This window comes from Octodon degus, unplaced genomic scaffold, assembly GCF_000260255.1.
Source record: "Octodon degus isolate 3935 unplaced genomic scaffold, OctDeg1.0 scaffold00015, whole genome shotgun sequence".
In the NCBI taxonomy this organism is placed as follows: Eukaryota; Metazoa; Chordata; class Mammalia; order Rodentia; family Octodontidae; genus Octodon; species Octodon degus.
Window position 1 is genome coordinate 5,845,527 of NW_004524591.1, and position 8,489 is coordinate 5,854,015.

Genomic DNA, 8,489 nt, shown 5'->3' on the forward strand with positions numbered 1-8,489 from the left:
ATAAGATATATAGCTAATTTCTCTTAACTCAATGAGAAGAAAGATTTGTGCTAACAGTGTTTGGACAGGATATCACATCTGCACCTTGTGCTATGAATAACTACTACAAAGGCAACAATATGCAATGTATTAATTATTGTAACTGTCCTACTAACCTGTTTTGAAACTGTCTCATTGCCATTTGTTTCTCAATAAAATTAATAAAAGAAATATGTGGCAAGGCGCATAATACTGTGGAAGATATCTGAAAGTATAAGGCTTTTGCCTTAAGAATCAATAAGGAACTATGCTTAGGAACTCCTACCATCTCAATTAGAATGATTCAGTGAAAATCAGAACTTGGTAGACATTTGATAAAGATTTCTCAATATCCTAAAAAATATATCCAAAAAATATAAACCTATACTAAATTAGAAGAGCATGCTACAATTCTATCTTAGAATGTACAGTTCAGTTCAACATATCTCTCTACCTAATGTAAGGTGAGTGACAGTGCAGAAGCATCCTGTGTTACTGGCAAGTATGATCGTGTGTCTGTACACCACTCCACCACTCTATTCCCATCAAAAGAAATAAGCCTGCTGCTAGAAAATGTGGGCCTTGGCAAATGCAAGAGTCTGCTCCATCATATGTGATCAAGGATGCTTCTAGCCACTGTCCTACGCTGTGGTAGACAAGCTTGCAGCCCAGTTAAGTGGTAGCTCCTGGTCCAGTCTGGAAGGAAATAGTGCACTGCAGGCAGCAGGACTACAGCTTCAAATAACTGAGTGAAGGGGAAATAGATGGGAAGAAGAGGAAAAATGGTGAAGAAAACAGATCCCTGGGCTAAACGGGCATTTTCTGCATTACTTAAAGTGAATTTATCTGAAGCCAAGGAACAGAAATGAAGTTGTACTTTGATAGCTCAGGAAACTCAATGTGACTCTTCTGACACCTTTAATCATTCTATGCATGCACATACGCACATGTGCACATAAGCACATGTGCACATGCAAGTGGGAGGAGCCAGCATGAGGCGCCGCCCTCTTACCTTCCAGAGATCAGGTGATCCTTCTACAAGTCTGGCGTGGGTGCCGCGGTACTTAAGAGCCAACTGCAAGCACTCAGTTCCAAAATCCAAGTCATACTCACTACACTAGTGTAAAAAGGAAAACAAAGGAGTTAAGAAATGGCACTACAATTAAAATAAAGACAAGCCTTTCATTTCATAAACAATTGCAAACATAAGAGGAAGAGCCCAGACAACTCACAAACCATTTAATGAGCCACTGATTACATTATACTATGATTCCTGTTCCCTAAAAGCAAAATAAAACAAAAAGTAAATAGGAATGGCGCAATCCAACCATTTTCAGTCCCCTCAGTAGTTTCAGGTGGCAGATAAATGCAATATTTTGCTTCCTTTGCTCTTAAAATACCTACCCCATTTATAAGATGCCTGAAGCTATGGCTGAGGAATTACTGTATGAGAACTCTTCACTTAAGAAACATACACATCTGTAAAATCCAAATCCTCTATATTATGTTTATATCTCAAGACATTCACACGTCGCAGTTCTCTTACAAATTTTAAAACTTAAAGAAATGAATCTAGTCTCCTTAAAAGAGCAATGTGTTACTCTTGAACCTGGCGAGGGTCAGTGTGTCAGTGTGAGATAAAAAGATGGAAATATCTTTTAGACTCTGTGAAATACCAGTAACATTTTAAGCATCTTGAGAAGAATCACCAAAATAATCAGGCAACATCACAGCTCAACTGAATGTGCACTGAGTGACTGCGTGTCCCCAAGCTCCGTATTAAATGCCAGTGATGGCAGGGTAAGTGACACCTGCATCCCGATCCGAGAAACCCAAGCCAAGGAAAGGAGACTGACTTACATAATGCACAAGAGCACCGGCCGAGGAAGGACGGTCAGAAATAGAAGCCCAGCCTGGGCAACTTAATGAATTAGAGAACTGGCATCAGAATAAAATATTTTTCAAACAACTAGGAGATCTGTTAAAAAACTAAAACTAGAATTTGGATTCAATCTAGCTATTCCCTTTCACATGATCTTCCCCAAAGACTTTAAGACATCATATGACAGCTACACATGCACATCTATGTTTATAGCAGCACAGTTCATACTAGCTAAATCTTGGAAGAGGCCTATCTGCCCATCAACAGACAAGCGGATAAAGAAAATCTGGTATTTACATACAACGGAGCACAACTCTATCAAAAAGAAAGGTAAACGAGTCATTTGTAAGACAAGGAAGCACTTTCAAACCAGAATGTTCAGGGAAATAAATCACACACAGGCTTAAACATTGCATGGTTTTCTTTCATATCAGAAATCCAACATATAAACAAGGAGCAAAACAAATCATAGAAAACAGGAAATACAGGCACAGATCTTTCTCAAAAGGAAAAGGGAGGGCCAGGGAGAAGGCTCCGTAGACTAAGGGATCAAGAGATGGGGAGCAGGGCAGCGAGATGGGGAAGGGGCTAAAAAAGGAATTAAGTTGTACTATGTACACGTACTAATTCCCCACGAGGAATGCAATCATTGTGTACTGCCAACACCTACTAAAAGCCCTAAAAACTAAAGAATTGGAGATGTTGATCAGTGTGAGAACCCAAGCCTTAGTATAAGCCTAAAAGAAAAAAGTGAACAAAATATAATTTGAAGCCCTATATATGCTTTTTTGAGTGGAATCCCATCTTGTACTCAGCACCTGCACAGTGCTACCTCCGAGTATGAGTGAGTTATCTGTATGGTGAACAGCGTTCTCTCCTTCACACAAGGATAAATTCCAAAGAGAGCTAGCAATAACCATAGCTTTTTCCATCATTCCACTAAGAAGATAATGAACATACCCTTGATGACCTCAGAAATCACACACATGGTTTAAAACCCAAACATCCCAACAAGATTTGTCATGAGAAACTGTTCATTCCATCCCTTCTACTCCACTGTATCTCGATGGGGATAGTCCTCCTTCCTTCTTTTAACCAGCTAATCTAGTACCGATCTTCATGGGTAACAGCCAATGTTTGTTGAATTAACAAGTACGCAGAAAATCTCCATGGTACTGGGCAACAACTCCATTCTCACTCCCATAGCTGTATGGTGGTTGAAAATACTGCCTCCGCCACAGTGCTGCACAGTTCTAATCCCTGGGTAGGATCTGTCACAGACACTGGAGGGGCAGGAAACATTCTTCTTATGGCAGTAAGAGCAGGATGACAGGACAAGCCCAACACCAGAAGCCTGTTCTTAAGAGTTGTTGTGATTACTCTTCTCTCACTGCTAGGACCAGAGGCAAAAGGGAGGAGCAGCAGCAGCAGTGGCAGAGACAAACCTGTCTCCTTTCCTTCTATTGTCTTCAGGCTGTCTGCCCAGGGTGGGTGTAGCACTCACACCCATAATCCCAGCAGTACTCAGACCCATAATCCCAACCTTGGATCATGAATTGATCTCAAATTCTAGAAGCTGCCCTAGGGACTGCATGAGGCTTTGGGCAGACACCTAGATACAAACCATAATAAGAGTCCACCTGTTACATCTGGTAAAATCCCATTGCCCAAAGCAAGTCAGGCAGCCAAATCCATAACAAGGATGAGAGAAAATATTTCATCCACCAGCAGGCCATGACCAGGGTACAAAAGTGGAACACTTTCTAGCAGATGAAACATCCTGCTCGGGAATTTAACTATCTCATAATACCTCTAAATAATACCCCTTCATACCGTCTCTTGATGTTTCTTATCTATAGAAGAAAATGAATTTTGACCTTTCCAAACTCACAATACATAACCACATTTCCTATTCTCCATCCTTTCACTACTCCAATTTTGATGAAATCAATATTGAATGTTTACATCCTTAACTATATAAACACTACTCATGACTGAACCACACATTACAAAAATTCCTTCTTGAATAACTCATTGTTAGGATGAGAGCTTATCTTTTGTTTTGGTGTGGTTAGATTTCTATATGCTTCTGACTCATTCAACACCAACACCAAACATTAGCTATTCATCTAAATCTATTTTCAAGATGTTCTAACACATAAAGCATTTCACTACTTTTATTTTCCTAGGAAAGCCACCCTTGAGAGCTCTTTTGCCTTTTTCTGCCAGGCACACAGCCATCAACCCACAGCTCCCTACACCACCAGCTCAGCGAAACTCTTGATTTCTGTTGCATCACGGACTTTGAATTTGTGTGTCCTATGCAATCTTCTCTCTTCACTGACTTGTTTCCAGGAACAAACCTCGCACAATAGGTCTGTATAGTGTAATTGTGTTGAGATGCCTATGCTGAGGTTAGTTCATAAGTCTTTCTTCTTGGACTAGACTTAGATGGCCCAAACAAAACCCTTCCCATTCCCAGCCAAGACAGAAAGCCAAGTCACCAGGAGCAGGGTTGCAGACCTGTAGAAGCTGTGGGGCTCCCATTCCAGCAGTTGTGTGGTCTGTCAGTCTCTGTCGTTGGCAAGGCACTCAAAGCCCTGACTGCACACCATGCCTTCCTAGCCCACGAAGAGCTCTTTGCCCACAGCTGCCTCTCTTCAGATAGTCCCAGAGTGCAGCAAGTGATTTAGAGATCAGGTTGCCACTTCTGTAGCCTTTAACAATCCCTCCTGATCCATTCGGTCCCTGAGGTAGCTGGTGCCACCAGAACCTGAGCTTTTAGGATCCTACAGCAGACAAACTCTTTCCTTGCCTCCCTATTTGCTTAGACTTTGGCCTTCTCAGATCTTGTGAGGATGTCACTAGTAATACCCTTGCTTTCCAGCCAGCTTCGGCCAAAGTCATCTCTCCTATTCTTGGCCTAGAGTTTATGTCACTTCCTAGTAGCTAGAATGGAGCCTGATTAGCAAGCAAAATCACACAAATCTCTACCCAGAAACAGGAGTGTGTGTATTCTAAATTACACAAGTATGCCAAATTGCCTTTCTTAAAAGTGGTTTCCATGGATATTCCCATAAACAATGTATGAAAACATGGCAGAGTTTTTAATCTGAGGTAAAATAATATGATTCATAGGGACTGAAAAACATACTTCATGCACAATGCAATTATTTCCTTGAGGAGGGATTCTACAACTCTAGGAGGTTTTGTAAAACAAAAAGTTAGAAGCCATTGTTTTATGCAAACAATATAATGGTCCGTGGCTACAAATAATCTGATCACGTACCTTTCCAGCCCTAACAACATTCACAATACTATGTTGGCGAGGCAGCCTGGGAAGTTTGCCCGACAAGGCACCACATATACATTAGAGTAAAACTCAAGCAAGGGCATGTACGCACAGGCTTCTCACCCTACCGTTGTGGGGCTATGCTCAGAATATTTCAAGTAGAAACAAAATAGACTATCTTACAATTAGGTAAACAGTGAACACCTGCATTCAATTTATCATCTGAAAATCGAATCTGAAATAGTTTGCATACATTTACATTGTTTGAATTATGCAATATAATGTAGAATCTCATGAGACCATGAGAAGAAGCTTTGTTTTCATCATATATCAGATCATTTTATGAACAGACAACCGCGTCAAGCTAAGTCTGCATAAAGCTAACAATACAGATAAAACATTCTGTAAGGAAAGTATACATGATCTGACAAAGGGAAAGATTTCTTCTTTGGGTACAAAATTTTTAATGAGCTTGCATACAATTATATTGACAGAAGTCTTTTAAGTAACTATCAGTGGGGGAAAAAACATAATTTATTCAAATTTTGACAGGCCTACCCAACCAAATTCCATTATGAACTCATAGGCTTCACCATCATCCCTGTCTCTTAAACATTACCTAGATTTGTCTGTGTGTGTCCGAATAATTTAGAAGACATGTAACAATATCATCATCAATTCTAAAATTGCATTCCTCACCATTGCTGCTGAACCTCAGAATAATTATCCAATGCTATAAAATATAAGAATTCTACTGTAATGTTTTACTCTCTCTTCTTTGATCAAAAGTTTGGCAACAAGAAGAAAACTAAGATACTTTCATGAGACACAAATTACTAGCCTTTTGTGACAAAGAATGAACTGCATGTGATATACCTAACAGCATTATGAACAGCAGAGAAAAAGAATCAAAATCTTGTATCATTATGCAAAACAAGACAGAAAGCTTAAATTCTTGAGAAAGAGGACAGCACAAGGCTTTTACAATAATCTCCTGAAGAGACTGTAAGAATTTGAATTCAGCTATGAGACACAGAGAAAGGAGTGGCTACATTATTAACCACATTGAATGAGGTAGTTAAAAAAAAGAACAAATATGCTAGTAAGGCTAATGGGTCAGACATAAACTAACAATAGGACATCTGGTAAAAATTTTTATAAACAGTTTGAAATGTATGACTGACCATTACGGAATAAACTTGAAAAGAAATGATAGGGAAAATTACACAACATTCACTCATTTACTAAGCAAATGTTTCGGGAAGGTTTATGAGGCAATTCAGTGCAGAAACTGAGAAAGATTACTAAAAACAAAGAAAAGAAAAGAAAAGAAAAGAAAAGAAAAGAAAAGAAAAGAAAAGAAAAGAAAAGAAAAGAAAAGAAAAAGGTCAAGAATCCAGATCACCACTCTGACGAAGGTGTGTTCACACACACTAGGGAAGCTGAGGAGTGGCCCAACGATTCTACAAAGATCATGTCCTCCTTTTTAAAAAGTACATACATTATAACAATTAAAACGAATTTAGAATAAACCTTTAAAACTAGAACAGTAAACCCTACTGAGAAATTATCTGCAGTCTTTTATTGGCCCGCTTTCTACAAAAACAGCTTCATCTGCAGTGTCTTGGGGACTTCCTCCTTATCCTAAGGGTTAGTACCTTCTACCATCTCTTTCGTTGTTGGCCCATATATTCTTAAACCTTTTCTGCAAGTCTGCATTTATTTTGTTTTGTTTTGTTTCGTTTTGCTGAGACAGAGTCTTGCTATGCAGGCAGGCTGGGCTTGAGCCCACTTTGTAGCCTTCAGCTCCCTCTGTACTCCAGGCTATTCTCCAACTGAAAACGATGCTCCTGCCTCAGCCTCCAGTAGGGCCACCATGCCCAGCTAAGTCTTCATTCTGCAGGGGAGGCCCCACAGCTTCACCCCTTGACTAACACAGTTCCTATGAAACATTACGTAGTCCTTCTTTTTACAAATACCTTTCTTTATGTTCTCTAGAGCTTCTGCTCTCCAGTCAAGAGAGCTACCATCACAGGAAAAAAAAGTTAAGCAACTTGGTCATTAGGTGAATGTTAACTACAGCTTGTCTACAAGAAGAAAACACATAGATCTATCCAGCAACATGAATGAACCTCAAAATTATGTTTTAAAGCCACAGCACTACATTAAGATCACAAACCGATGATTTCACTTGCACACATGACCTCCTTAAAAAAAGGGAACTACAGAACAGATTGATGGTGGCCAGAGCATTTTATTGTAAAATCAAACCAGCCTTCACAAGAGAGAAACCTTTTGGAGTGATGGAAACATTCTTTAGGTGGATTGAGGTAAGGGTTACAGGAATATATAACTTTCTCAATAACCACTGAGTAATTTGGATGATATTTTTAATCTCATATAAATTATGTCAGTAAACTTTAAATATAAAATAAAATAAAAACATTTATACTTACAGCAAATAAAAACAAAACCTAGGGATGCAACTCAGGGATACGGCGCCTGCCTAGCTCTGTGAGGTGCTGGGTTCAATACACAGAACCAGAAACAAACAACAACAAAAATAAAGAACAAGCTACCTAGCTGTAAATTTAACCCAAAACAAACAAACAATCAAAAAAAGGTGTAAGACCCTGTAAGGCAAAAACTAAATTTTCATTTAGGTTTTCAAAAATATCTTAAGAGAAATAACTATTAGATATAGATATTTTTAAATACTAACAGTTCCAAATTGATACATAAACAAATTGCAAATCAAAACAAACCACCAACAATGCTTTTCATGAAGCTCTTTCTTTCTTTCTTTCTTTCTTTCTTTCTTTCTTTCTTTCTTTCTTTCTTTCTTTCCCAGGAATTGAACTCATGACCTTAAACTTGCTGGGCAGGTGCTAGGCCACTGAGCTACCTCCCCAGCCTATTTTTCTTGAAATTAGATGACTTAGTCCTGTAGTTTATACAATGCATGAGATACAAAATTACCACATTATCCTTGACTGAGAATTGGGCAATAAGATGGAGTTTATTCAATACTAAAAGTTGGGCCATAAAGATAGCTCAGAAGACTAAGCACCTGCTAAGGTAAGCACAGGGACCTGGGCTCAGTCGCTGGTACTACATGCCTTGATGGCCCTACCCCCAGGAACACTGAGACAGCAACTGAGTCAAAGCCTGGTGGTGCGCACCTGCAATCCCAGCACCAGGGAGGCTAAAAACAGTAGGATCAGTCACTACAAGTCCAAGCTGCATAGTGAGACCCTGTAGCAAATTCGTACGTACATACATACATACATACACACA

At 39.3% G+C, this 8,489-nt stretch overlaps 1 protein-coding gene and 1 pseudogene across 1 annotated transcript in view; both read right to left on the reverse strand.

The window, feature by feature from the left end:
* Window positions 1–4,807, reverse strand: part of LOC111815365 — a 6,373-nt pseudogene extending 1,566 nt beyond the window's left edge.
* Ispd (isoprenoid synthase domain containing) overlaps window positions 1–8,489 on the reverse strand; it is a 342,357-nt gene that overhangs the window by 236,888 nt on the left and 96,980 nt on the right. The window lies entirely within an intron of this gene.